Genomic DNA, 12,991 nt, shown 5'->3' with positions numbered 1-12,991 from the left:
AAGGTGTGAAAGAGAAATGAGATCGGAATGTACCTTGAAGAAGGCCGCTTCAGGCCCAAGCTTTTCAAACACAGTCCTTGCTTTGCCAATGGACATTATAATACCCTGCATGTTTGGAGTCATCATGGCCTGCAGTACCCAAGGAGTGGAAGCATGTTACAATAGTAGAAAGTAGATCCCCTTAGAATTGAACGAGCCCAGCAAACCCCCAAAATAATACACTTTTCTGGTACAGCACTATGTGAGCACTACCATACATCAGTCAGCAGACAATGCATACAGTCAAAAGTTTGGACACACCTACTCATTCTAGGGTTTTTCTAAAAATGTTACTGTTTTCTACATTGTAGAATAATAGTGAAGACACCAAAACAGTGAAATAACACATATGGAATCATGTAGTAACCAAAAAAAAAGTGTTATTTTATATTTGAGATTCCTCAAAGTAGCCACCCTTTGCCTTGATGACAGCTTTGCACACTCTGCATTCTCTCAACCAGCTTCATGAGGTAGTCACCTAAAATGCATTTCAAATCAGCAGGTGTGCCTTGTTAAAGTTAATTTGTGGAATTTCTATCCTTCTTATATGGCCTCGACAACATTCCGCTGAAAAGGCAGAGCGCGAAATTCCAAATATTTTTTAGAAATATGTAACTTTCATACATTTACAAGTGCAATACACCAAATTAAAGCTTAACTTCTTGTAAGGGAAGTCCCCCCTCAATTGTACAAAATAACATGGCAACTTATTGGCACCGAGCGGACCATATACACGATGGGATTGTGTGGGATTTCACATTACATCCGGCGCTGTTTCGTCCAAAGTTGATGGCAAATGCCATATTGTAAATGAGCTGTGTAACACCCCAAAAATCCTATAGTGGGCGAGTGTGTTCCATCTTAATTTTTCATAGGCTTACTGTAACGCAAGTCAAGACCCAAGAGTCAAATTTTGAAATTTTGAAAGTTTTGGCAAAAACTTATCACCCCCTTAAAAAAGTGCTTTCTGGACCGTTTTTTGAAATTCTTTCGATTTTTATGTCAATTACACATGTGTAAGAACTGTATGAAAATACTTTGTCAAATTTTATTAACATAATTTTTTTTACATTTTTATTTGGACTTAAGGAATATGTTTTGTGCATTTGGAATGTGATTTCTTAGGAAGTCAAAAGTCAAAAATGTCAAATTTGGAAAAAACGTATCACCCCCTTAAAAAGTGCTTTCTGGACCGTTTTTCGAAATTCTTTCGATTTTTATGTCAATTACACATGTGTAAGAACTGTATGAAAATACTTTTGTTAAATTTTATTAACATAATTTTTGGGACATTTTTATTTGGACTTAAGGAATATGTTTTGTCCATTTGGAATGTGATTTCATAGGAAGTCAAAAGTTAAAAGTCAAAAATGTTAAAAATGTGGAAAAAAACATATATTCCATTTAAAAAAGTGCTTTCTGGACCGTTTTTTGAAATTCTTTCGATTTTTACGTCAATTACACATGTAATAAGAACTGTATGAAAATACTTTAGTCACATTTTACTATCATCATTTTTTATAAATGTTTACTTGTACTTAAGGAATATGTTTTGTGCATTTGCAATCTGATTTAATACGAAGTCAAAAATGTGAATAAATTAGAAAAAACGTATCACCCCCCAAACCTCCATAAATCACTCAGGCCAGCACCCATTGATTTGGGGCCGTAGTATAGTGCTCCCATGGACGTCTGGATGACACCTAAAAGCATTTAAAACCGTTTTGAAAAATGACGCCTGGTAACCCAAAACATGAAACATAGAATATTTTTTGACTTTGTTTGGAAACCTCCATAAATCACTCAGGCCGTACCCCATTGACTCGAGAAGAAAAAACAAAATATTTTCCAGAAAAAAAACAGAATATTTTCTGAGTTTTTGTGAAAACCTCCATAAATCACTCAGGCCAGCCCCCACTGATTTTTGGCCGTAGAATAGTGCTCCCAGAGCGGGTATGGAGGTCTGGATGCCCCCTAAACGCAATTTCAACCATCTTGAAACATGGCACCTGGTAACCCCAAAAAAATACCAGGTGCACGAACAGTTTGGACTTGTGTGTGTGTGTGTGTGTGTGAGCTTTTCTTTGACATCTGTTTAGAGAAATGACTGATTTACAGTTCATGAAGGTTGCCTAATCACACACTTAAAGTTTTGGAAAGATCTGACTTTTTTAACCCTTTGAAACAGCACCTATGACCCCATTTTAAGGCACTTCCGGTTGGCACAGGAAGCTATAAGTAAATACCTATCCTGATCGGGGTATGCTTTTACAGAATCCTGAGTTTTAAGTCTATACGTTAAGAACTGACTGATTTACAAAGGGTTGAATGCACTATATATCACAAACTGCTGGTTGGGTATGGCAAAACACTTTTAGGGTGATTTTATCACTTCCGGTTGCTCCAGGAAGCTTAGAATCAACACAGGTAGACCTCATAGTGGCTTGATGGATTGTCATTGAAGACAGGTTCATAAGACATTCATAACCCACATAGGGTTTATTTAAAGAATGCACGTTACATTTGCATATGATTCAACAGTGAAAAACATCACATCATATTGCAAACATAACACACTGTTGAATCATATTGCAAACACACACTGTTACATTTGCAATATGATGTGTTGAATCATATTGCAAACATAACACACACTGTTACGTTTGCAATATGATGTGTTGGATCATATTGCAAACATAACACACACTGTTACATTTGCAATATGATGTGTTGAATCATATTGCAAATCTAACGTGCATTTGCAATATGATGTGATGTTGAATCATATTGCAAATGTAACGTACATTCTCTTAAATACTTTAGAAATGCAAAAGTCAACGTCCTGATGACCTCAGGATGGCCGGGCAGTGATAGTGGTTCCTCTCCATCGCTCGTTGTGTTAAATTTCATCATGTCGCTTTTTGTGATGGTACCCCCCCGTTGAAACATATTGCAAATGTACAAAAGTCAAGTAGCAAGTCGGTGTCCATCAGTCAATTAGATATATTCAGACACCAAACTGATACCATCTGACACCAAACTCACTTTTACCAACTCCTTTAGAAGCCAACTATCACATATTTCAGAGCAGGCCCAAAATTCACAGCGCCTTCTATTTAAACCATAATAAAACAAATAATACGTAGTTATGTTCTAGCTGCGGGTCCAATATTCACATTATGTTTAGCCCTATGTGAGGCGACCTGGAATCCCAAGTTTCGGCTCGATAGGTCATTCGGTGCCCGAGCAAAACCCTAATTGGTGGATTTTCAGCACTTTTTTCCATGCCTTGCTACGGGTGCTTGAATGAGCAATCGGACAGAATCGTTGAGGTCCATCTCTATGGGCCGAGCCGGTTTCAATGCACCTAGTCTTGAGACTCTGGGACTTTTCTAAATGTCGTCAGTTTCGTTGAGCTGAAAATGAATTGAAAACATAGCAAATACACGAGGCTGTTTATCGGTCCTGAGAACCTTCTAGAGCCACATAACTCACCGTGCACAATCGACCTTGAGGTCTAGAACAGGTTTGTAAAGTTTCAGAACTCTAAGTCTGACGGTTCTTTAAAAGTTGGAACAAAAGTAACTACTACAGGCACTGTCTGCCTCTTAGCCCCTCAGTGTGTCCCTCCATTTCTGTTTGGGTGTGTAAATTTTTTCTTTGAAATCTGATGGGACTAATGACTGATTTACAGTTCAGGAGGGTTGCCTAATCACAATTATGAAGTTTTGGAAATATTTGACATTTTTAAACCCTTCCAAAACAGCCCATTGACACCAATTATGGCACTTCCGGTTGGCACAGGAAGCTGAAAGTAAAGACATATACTCACTGGAGTATGCTGTTACAGAATCCTGAGTTTTAAAGTCTATATGTTAAAAATTGACTGATTTACATAGGGCTGAATGCACTATTTCTCTCAAATTGCAGGGTGCTTATTGCAAACACTTTTAGGTTGATTTTAACCACTTCCGGTTGCTCCAGGAAGCTTAGAATCGACACAGGTAGACCTCATGGTGGCCTAATGGACTGTCATCAAAGACAGGTTCATAAGACATTCATAACCCACATAGGCTTCAGGTTGAATTTAGGGGAGCAGTCAATGTATTCCTATGGGGCGAAATGTCATTGTAAACTGTTTGATGTAAACACCTTCTTTTAACTGTGAAGGGTTAATGCACAAGGTCAAAGTTAGGCTTGCACAGATCGGGAGGACCTTAAGAACATTCCTGAGGTGAAATTGTGTTTCTAACCATTAACGGTTCTCTCTCTGTCTCCCAAAAGCAAATAAAATTGACATTGAGGTCAAAAGGTCATTCGTGTCCGTTCTCTTGTAACGGTCGCTGCTCTCAGACCGAGTGAGCTACGGTCAAGCGGGGCAATCTCGTTGAACTCGGCACGGCCTAGGGATAATGGGAATGCCATTGCCGGCTTTGTGTGTCTTTAATCACCGTACTTTTTCACTCCATCATTGCTTGTGTGTGTGTTTTTGTGTGAGAGAGAGCTTTCCTTTGACATCTGCTTAGAGAAATGACTGATTTACAGTTCATGAGGCTTGTCTAATCACACAAATGAAGTTTTGAAAAGTTCTGACCTTTTTAACCCTTCGAAACAGCACCATGACACCATTTAAAGGCACTTCCGGTTGGCACAGGAAGCTATAGGTAAACACATATCTTGACTGGGGTATGCTGTTACAGAATCCTGAGTTTTAAGTCTATACGTTAAGGAATTGACTGATCTACATAGGGTTGAATGCAGTGATTTTCAAAATTGCAAGTCATGTATATCTGGACACTTTTTAGGGTGATTTTAACACCACTTCCGGTTGCTCCAGGTAGCTTAAAAATCAACACAGGTAGACCTCATAGTAGCCTGATGGATTGTTATCAAAGACAGGTTCATAAGACATTCATAACCCACATAGGCTTCAGGTTGAATTTAGAGGAGCAGTCAATGTATTCCTATGGGGCGAAATGTCATTGTAAAATGTTTGATGTAAACGCCTTCTTTTAACTGTGAAGGGTTAATGCCACAAGGTCAAGGTTAGGCTTGCACAGATCGGGAGGACCTTAGGATTGTTCCTGAGGTGAAATTGTGCTTCTAACCTTAACGGTTCTCTCTCTGTCTCCCAAAAGCAAATGAAATTGACATTGAGGTCAAAAGGTCATTTGTCCGTTCTCTTGTAACGGTCGCTGCGCTCAGACCGAGCGAGCTACGGTCAAGCGGGGCATCCCGTTGAACTCGGCACGGCCTGGAGAATATGGCGATGTCATTTTAGTGGTGATTTCAGAATGCTATTTTGGTGCATTCATGGAAGGCGCTGTGAATTTTGGGCCTGCTCTGAAATATGTGATAGTTGGCTTCTAAAGGAGTTGTAAAAAGTGAGTTTGGAGTCAGATGGTATCAGTTTGGTGTCTGAAAATATCCAATTGACTGATGGACACTTGCTAGTTGACTTTTGTTGACACTTGCTAGTTGACTTGCTAGTCGACTTTTGTACATTTGCAATATGTTTCAACGCGGGGGTACCATCACCAAAATCGACATGATGAAATTTCACGCAACGAGCGTTGGAGAGGAACCACTATCACTGCCCGGCCATCCTGAGGTCATCAGGACGTTGACTTTTGTATTTCTAAAGTATTTAAAGAATGCACGTTACATTTGCAATATGATTCAACATCACATCATATTGCAAATCTAACGTGCATTTGCAATATGATGTGATGTTGAATCATATTGCAAATGTAACGTACATTCTCTTAAATACTTTAGAAATGCAAAAGTCAACGGTCTGATGACCTCAGGATGGCCGGGCAGTGATAGTGGTTCCTCTCCATCGCTCGTTTCGTGAAATTTCATCATGTCGCTTTTTCCTCATGGTACCTCCCCGTTGAAACATATTGCAAATGTACAAAAGTCAACGAGCAAGTCAGTGTCCATCAGTCAAATAGATATTTTCAGACACCAAACTGATACCATCTGACTCCAAACTCACTTTTTCCAACTCCTTTAGATGCCAACTATAACATATTTCAGAGCAGGCCCAAAATTCACAGCGCCTTCTATTTAAACCATAATAAAACAAATAATACGTAGTTATGTTCTAGCTGCGGGTCCAGTTCACACATTATGTTTAGCCCTATGTGAAGCGACCTCGAATCCCAAGTTTCGGCTCGATAGGTCATTCGGTGCCCGAGCAAAACCCTAATTGGTGCTGAAATTCCACTTTTTTCATTGCCTTGCTACGGGGTCCTTGAATGAGCAATCAAACAGGCTCGTTGGGGTCTGTCTCTATGGGCCGAGCCGGTTTCAACGCACCTAGTCTTGAGACTCTGGGACTTTTCTAAAGTCGTCCGTTTCGTTGAGGTCAAAATGAATTGAAAACATGGCAAATACACGAGCTTTTTATCGATCCGAGAACCTTCTAGAGCATATAATTCACCGTGCACAATCGACCTGAGGTCTAGAACAGGTTTGTAAATTTTCAGAACTCTAGGTCTGACGGTTCTTTAAAAGTTGGAACAAAAGTAACTACTGCAGGCACTGTCTGCCTCTTAGCCCCTCAGTGTGTCCCTCCATCAATTTCTGTGTCGGTGTGTATTATTATTTTTTTTTTTAAATCTGATGGGATGAAGGACTGATTTACAGTTCTGAGGGTTGTCTATTCACATATATGAAGTTTGGAAAGATTTGACATTTTTAAAACCCTTCGAAACAGCCCATTTGACACCAGTTATGGCACTTCCGGTTGTCACAGGAAGCTATAAATAAACACATATCATCACTGGAGTAGGCTGTTACAGAATCCTGAGTTTTAAGCCTGTATGTTAAAAAATTGACTGATTTACATAGGGCTGAATGCACTATTTCTCTCAAACTGCAGGTTGGCTATGGCAAACACTTTGTGTGATTTAACCACTTCCGGTTGCTCCAGGAAGCTTAGAATCGACACAGGTAGACCTCATGGTGGCCTGATGGACTGACATCAAAGACAGGTTCATAGACAATTCATAACCCACATAGGCTTGCAGGTTGAATTGAGAGGTGCAGTTCAATGTATTCCTATGGGCAACATGTCATTGTACATTGTTTGATGTAAACACCTTCTTTTAACTGGTAAGGGGTTAATGCCACAAGGTCAAGGTTAGGCTTGCAACAGATCGGGGAGGACCTTAAGAACATTCCTGAGGTGAATTGTGCTTCTAACCTAACGGTTCTCTCTTCTGTCTCCCAAAAGCAAATAAAATTGACATGAGGTCAAAAAGGTCATTTGGTCCGTTTCTTGTAACGGTCGCTGCGCTCAGACCGAGCGAGCTACGGTCAAGCGGGGCATCTCGTTGAACTCGGCACGGCCTGAGATAATAGTGCCATTGCAGGCTTTGTGTGTCTTTAAGCACCGTACTTTTTCACTCCATCCTTCCTTTTTGTGTGTGTGTGTGTTTGTGTGAGAGAGCTTTTCTTTGACATCTGTTGGGAAAAATGACTGATTACAGTTCATGAGGGTTGTCTAATCACACAAGTGAAGTTTTGAAAAGATCTGACCTTTATTACCCTTCAAACCTGACCCTATGGCACCATTTTAAGGTACTTCCAGTTGACATAGGAAGCTGAAATGAACACATACCCTCCTTGGGTAGGCTCTTATATAATATTGAGTTTTAAGTCTTTATGTTAAGAACTGACTTATTTAAAGAGGGTTAAATGAGTGTGTGTTATTTCATAAAATCATATAAAATCACAGGATTCTCGCAGAGCTTCGAGACCCACTTTAAAAATGTACGTCTGAACACTGCAACTGGATCTGTGATTTTTTGAAAAAAAAATTCCTCTTTGTGAACATCACCAAACGGTCAATGTACGATTTCTCTTAAATTACGATAGATAAATGGCTGGTTCTTTTTTTCCTGACACCGTATGCTTATGTACTTTGACATGAAGCGGTCAAATTAGCACCCTACTTGCGTTTTAACCCTTTAATCCCAGAAAAATGGCCATAACTCAAAAAGCGCCGAGGCTCGACGCCATCTTGTTCGGGGCCAACTGCCCTTACTCCAAACCTACGCTCGCCGAGTTTCGTCTTCGAAATATTTTCAGTTTAGGAGAAAAGGCCGCGCTCGTTTGCCACGTGTTCGTGCGCCTGCAATATGATTTATTTTCCCCTTGTGGGAATTTTCGAGAATGCAGAAAGTCAAAAATTTGTCATTTTTATAAAACGGTGACCGAACGTCCGAGACGTTTTTTGATGACTTCCTGAAAGAGCTCCCCCCCCCTCGGCCCGACGCCGTCCGCGATTTTCCGAGACGTCGGACGTCTAGTAAGGGACCGTACATTCGCAATGGGAGAATCTTCACCGATCATATGGCTCCCGTCTCACACTTCCCTTAAGGTATGTTAATCTACCCATCATGTCCGATTTCAAAAAGGCTTTACAGCGAAATCACACCATATGATTATGTTAGGTCAGAGCCTAGTCACAAAAACACATACAGCCATTTTCCAGCCAAAGAGAGGAGTCACAAAAAGCAGAAATAGAGATAAAATGAATCACTAACCTTTGATGAACTTCATCAGATGGCACTCATAGGACTTCATGTTACACAATAAATGTATGTTTTGTTCGATAAAGTTCATATTATATCCAAAAATCTCAGTTTACATTGGCGCGTTATGGTCAGTAATGTTGTGCCTCGAAAACATCCGGCAAATTTTCATAAAGATATACTTCTCCTTAATGCAACCGATGTGTCAGATTACGGAAAAAAACACCATGCAATAATCTGAGTACGGCGCTCAGACACAAAAACAAGCCATACAGGTACCTGCCATGTTGTGGAGTCAATAGAAGTCAGAAATATCATTATAATATTCACTTACCTTTGATGATCTTCATCAGAAATGCACTCCCAGGAATCCCAGTTCCGCAATAAATGTTTGTTTGTTCGATAAAGTCCATCATTTATGTCCAAATACCTCCATTTTGTTAGCGCGTTCAGTTCACAATCCAAACTCACGACATGTCAAACGATGTATAGAATCAATATTTAGGATGTTAACATAAATCTTCATAATGTTTCAACCGGAGAATTCCTTTGTCTTTAGAAATGCAATGGAACGCAGGTCGCTCTCACGGCCATGCGCGTGACCAGCTCATGGCGTTCTGCCAGACACCTGGTTGAAACCGCTCTCATTCCCTCCTCCTTTCACAGTAGAAAGCCTGAAACAAGGTTATAAAGAATGTTGACATTAGTGGAAGCCGTAGGAAGTGCAATATGACCCCATAGACACTGTATATTAGAAGGCAATGAGTTGAAAACTACAAACCTCAGATCTCCCACTTCCTGGTTGAATTTTTCTCAGGTTTTCACCTGCCATATGAGTTCTGTTATACTCACAGACATCATTCAAACAGTTTTAGAAACTTCAGAGTGTTTTCTATCCAAATCTACTAATACTAATATGCATATATTAGCTTCTGGGCCTGAGTAGCAGGAAGTTTACTCTGGGCACACTTTTCATCTGAACGTGAAAATGCTGCCGACTATCCCAAACAGGTTAATTCATTTGAGCCAATTAGTTGTCTTGTGACAAGGTAGGACTGATATACAGAAGATAGCACTATTTGGTAAAGAGACCAAGTCCATATTATGGCAAGAACAGCTCAATATCAAATACAATTTTACTTGTCACATGCGCCGAATACAACAGGTGTAGAGTTTACGGGGGGGGGGGGGGGGGGGGGGGGGGGGGGGGGGGGGGGGGGGGGGGGGGGGGGGGGGGGGGGGGGGGGGGGGGGGGGGGGGGGGGGGGGGGGGGGGGGGGGGGGGGGTGGGGCAATGTGAATAGTCTGGGAACCATTTTGATTATATGTTCAGAAGTCTTATGGCTTGGGGGTAGAAGCTTTTAGAAGCCTCTTGGACCTAGACTTGGCGCTCTGGTACCGCACAGTAGAAGAGACAACAGTATATGACTACGATGTCTGGAGTCTGACAATTTTTAGGGCCTTCCTCTGACACAACCTGATATAGAGGTCCTGGATGGCAGGAAGCTTGGCCCTGGTGATGTACTGGGCCGTAAGCACTACCCTCTGTAGTGCCTTGTGGTCGGAGGCCGAGCAGTTGCCATACCAGACAGGGATGCAATCATTCAGGATGCTCTCGATGGTGCAGCTGTAAAATCTTTTGAGGATCTGAGGACCCATGCCAAATCTTTACAGTCTCCTGAGGGGGAATAGGTTTTGTCGTGCCCTCTTCACAACTGTCTTGGTGTGCTTGGACCATGTTATTTTGTTGATGATGTAGACACCAAGGAACTTGAATCTCTCAACCTGCTCCACTGCAGCCCTGTCGATGAGAATGGGGGCGTGCTCGGTCCTCCTTTTCCTGTAGTCCACAATCTTCTCCGTTGTCTTGATCACGTTGAGGGAGAAGTTTTTGTCCTTGCGCCACACATGGTCAGTTCTCTGACCTCCTCCTTATCGGCTGTCTCATCATGTCGGTGATCAAGCTTACCACTTGTGTCATCGGCAAACTAAATGGTGTTAGAGTCGTGCAAACAACGTTTCTCTTTGCCAAAGAAGCAAAGAGAAACTGTCCATCATTACTTTAAAACATGAAGGTCAGTCAATACGGAAAATTTCAAGAACTTTGAAAGTTTCAAGTGCAGTTACAAAAACCATTAAGTGTTATGAAACGATCTCATAAGGACCGCCACAGGAATGGAAGACCCAGAGTTACCTCTGCTGCAGAGGATAAGTTCAATAGAGTTAACTGCACCTCAGATTGCAGCCCAAATAAACGCTTCAGAGTTCAAGTAACAGACACATCAACATCAACTCTTCAGAGGAGACTGCTTGAATCAGGCCTTCATGGTCAAATTGCTGCAAAGAACCACTACTAAAGGACACCAATAAGAAAAGAGACTTGCTTGGGCCAAGAATATGAGCAATGAACATTAGACCAGTGGAAATCTGTCCTTTGGTCTGATGAGTCCAAATTTGAGATTTTTGGTTCCAACCGCTGTGTCTTTGTGAGATGCAGAGTAGGTGAAGGGATGATCTCCGCATGTGTGGTTCCCACAGTGAAGCATGGAGGAGGAGATGTGATGGTTTGGGGGTGCTTTGCTGGTGACATTGTCTGTGATTTATTTTGAATTCAGGCACACTTAACCCGCATGGCTACCACAGCATTCTGTAGCGATAAGCCATCTGATCTGGTTTGCACTTAGTGATACATTTGTTTTTCAACAGGACAATGACCCAACACACCTCAAGACTGTATAAGGGCTATTTGACCAAGGAGAGTGATGGAGTGCTGCATCAGATGACCTGGCCTCCACAATCACCCACCTCAACCCAATTGAGATGTTTTTGGGATGAGTTGGTCCGCAGAGTGAAGGAAAGCAGCAACAAGTACTCAGCATATGTGGGAACTCCTTCAAGATGGTTGGGAAAAGCATTCCAGGTGAAGCTGGTTGAGAGAATGCCAAGATTGTTCAAAGCCGTCATCAAGGCAAAGGGTGGCTACTTAGAAGAATCTAAAATATATTTTTGATTTGTTTAACACTTTTTAGTTTACTACATGAATCCATGTCTGTTATTTCATAGTTTTGATGTCTCCACTATTATTCTACAATGTAGACCATAGTAAAAATAAAGAAAAACCCTTGAATAGTAGGTGTGTCCAAACTTTTGACTGGTACTGTATGTTAGATTCACTCTACTAATGTGAGGTACACACACAGCTCGTCATGTGAAGGACACAATGGATGCTTTAAAAATAAATTGCCATGTGAACGACAGTCTCTGTGAAAGGCAGCCCTGTGAAGGTCGAGGTCCTTATGGTAAAGACAGTCTCTACAGACAGCCCTATACAGTCCTAGTGTGGTACAGCAAGCAGACAGTCTTTGGTCTATTTTAAGGGCATAGAAATTAAACATTGATTCTACTACAGCACTTTGACAACATTTTTCACCAGACTCTCTTGTAAATGACAAACCAAGCAAAACCAACTAATTTATTGATAGGAGCAGTGAGACGATGCAGTTACATTAAGCTTGTATTTTTCCATCCCAAAGGGTTTATATATGATACAAATACAGTATGTATGAATCAAAAAGGATGTTAGAAACAGTAAATCACATTTACATTTGTGATTTACATTACATTTAACATTTGCTCCTGAGATGCGGTTTATTTCTCAGCAGCAAAAATAAACACTAGGCAATTGAGTCGCTGTTTAGGTGAAGTTTCTGTCCAAATATCTCTGTTGTAGAGTAGAGTGCTTCTGTTGCAAGATGCAAGTAGGCTTGACAGGGATAGGCTTTCTCACAATATATTATTATAGCTAGCCCAGGCTAGTTTCAATCGTCTAGGATAGTGCACTGGCTGTAGTCTAATATAGCACCCTATCTTGGTCTGCCAAGAGGTTTGGTTTGAAAATGTCAACAGTGACTTGCCCTGAGCTAACCATGACTCTGGTTTGAAAACTGCTCTGAATTAAGATTACTCAGGTGTGAAAAGCCTGTAGGAGAACCAAGAGGAGAACATCTCCTCATCCTAATCACCAACAGGCAAGAGACTTTTTAGCACACCAAATAAGTCAGCTGGGTGAGCTGAGTGTCGAGCGCTACTACCTCATCACTTGTTACCCCCCCCTCCCGACGACAAAGCTTCCCACCTGGGGGATGGCCACCTCTGCCATACGGGGGCAGAGGGCTTATCCTTTCACAGGGGGGTCGAAGGAGGCGCGAGAGGGGTTTCAGGGTTCACCTTGATTTCAGGCTGGGGGGAGGGCGTGGGGAGACACTCTCCCCACTGGACTGTGGAGAAGCTAGAAAGAGAAAAGGGGAACGAAAAGGAAACGAGAAGGGAAAGAGAAGGGAAAGAAAAGGAAGAAAAGAAGCATGGAGGGCGAAGTTAACAGAAAGAGAAAAAGGATGAAATAACTTT

Source organism: Salvelinus namaycush, unplaced genomic scaffold, assembly GCF_016432855.1.
Source record: "Salvelinus namaycush isolate Seneca unplaced genomic scaffold, SaNama_1.0 Scaffold2814, whole genome shotgun sequence".
Classification (NCBI taxonomy): domain Eukaryota; kingdom Metazoa; phylum Chordata; class Actinopteri; order Salmoniformes; family Salmonidae; genus Salvelinus; species Salvelinus namaycush.
Note: the sequence above shows the minus strand (reverse complement) of the source record.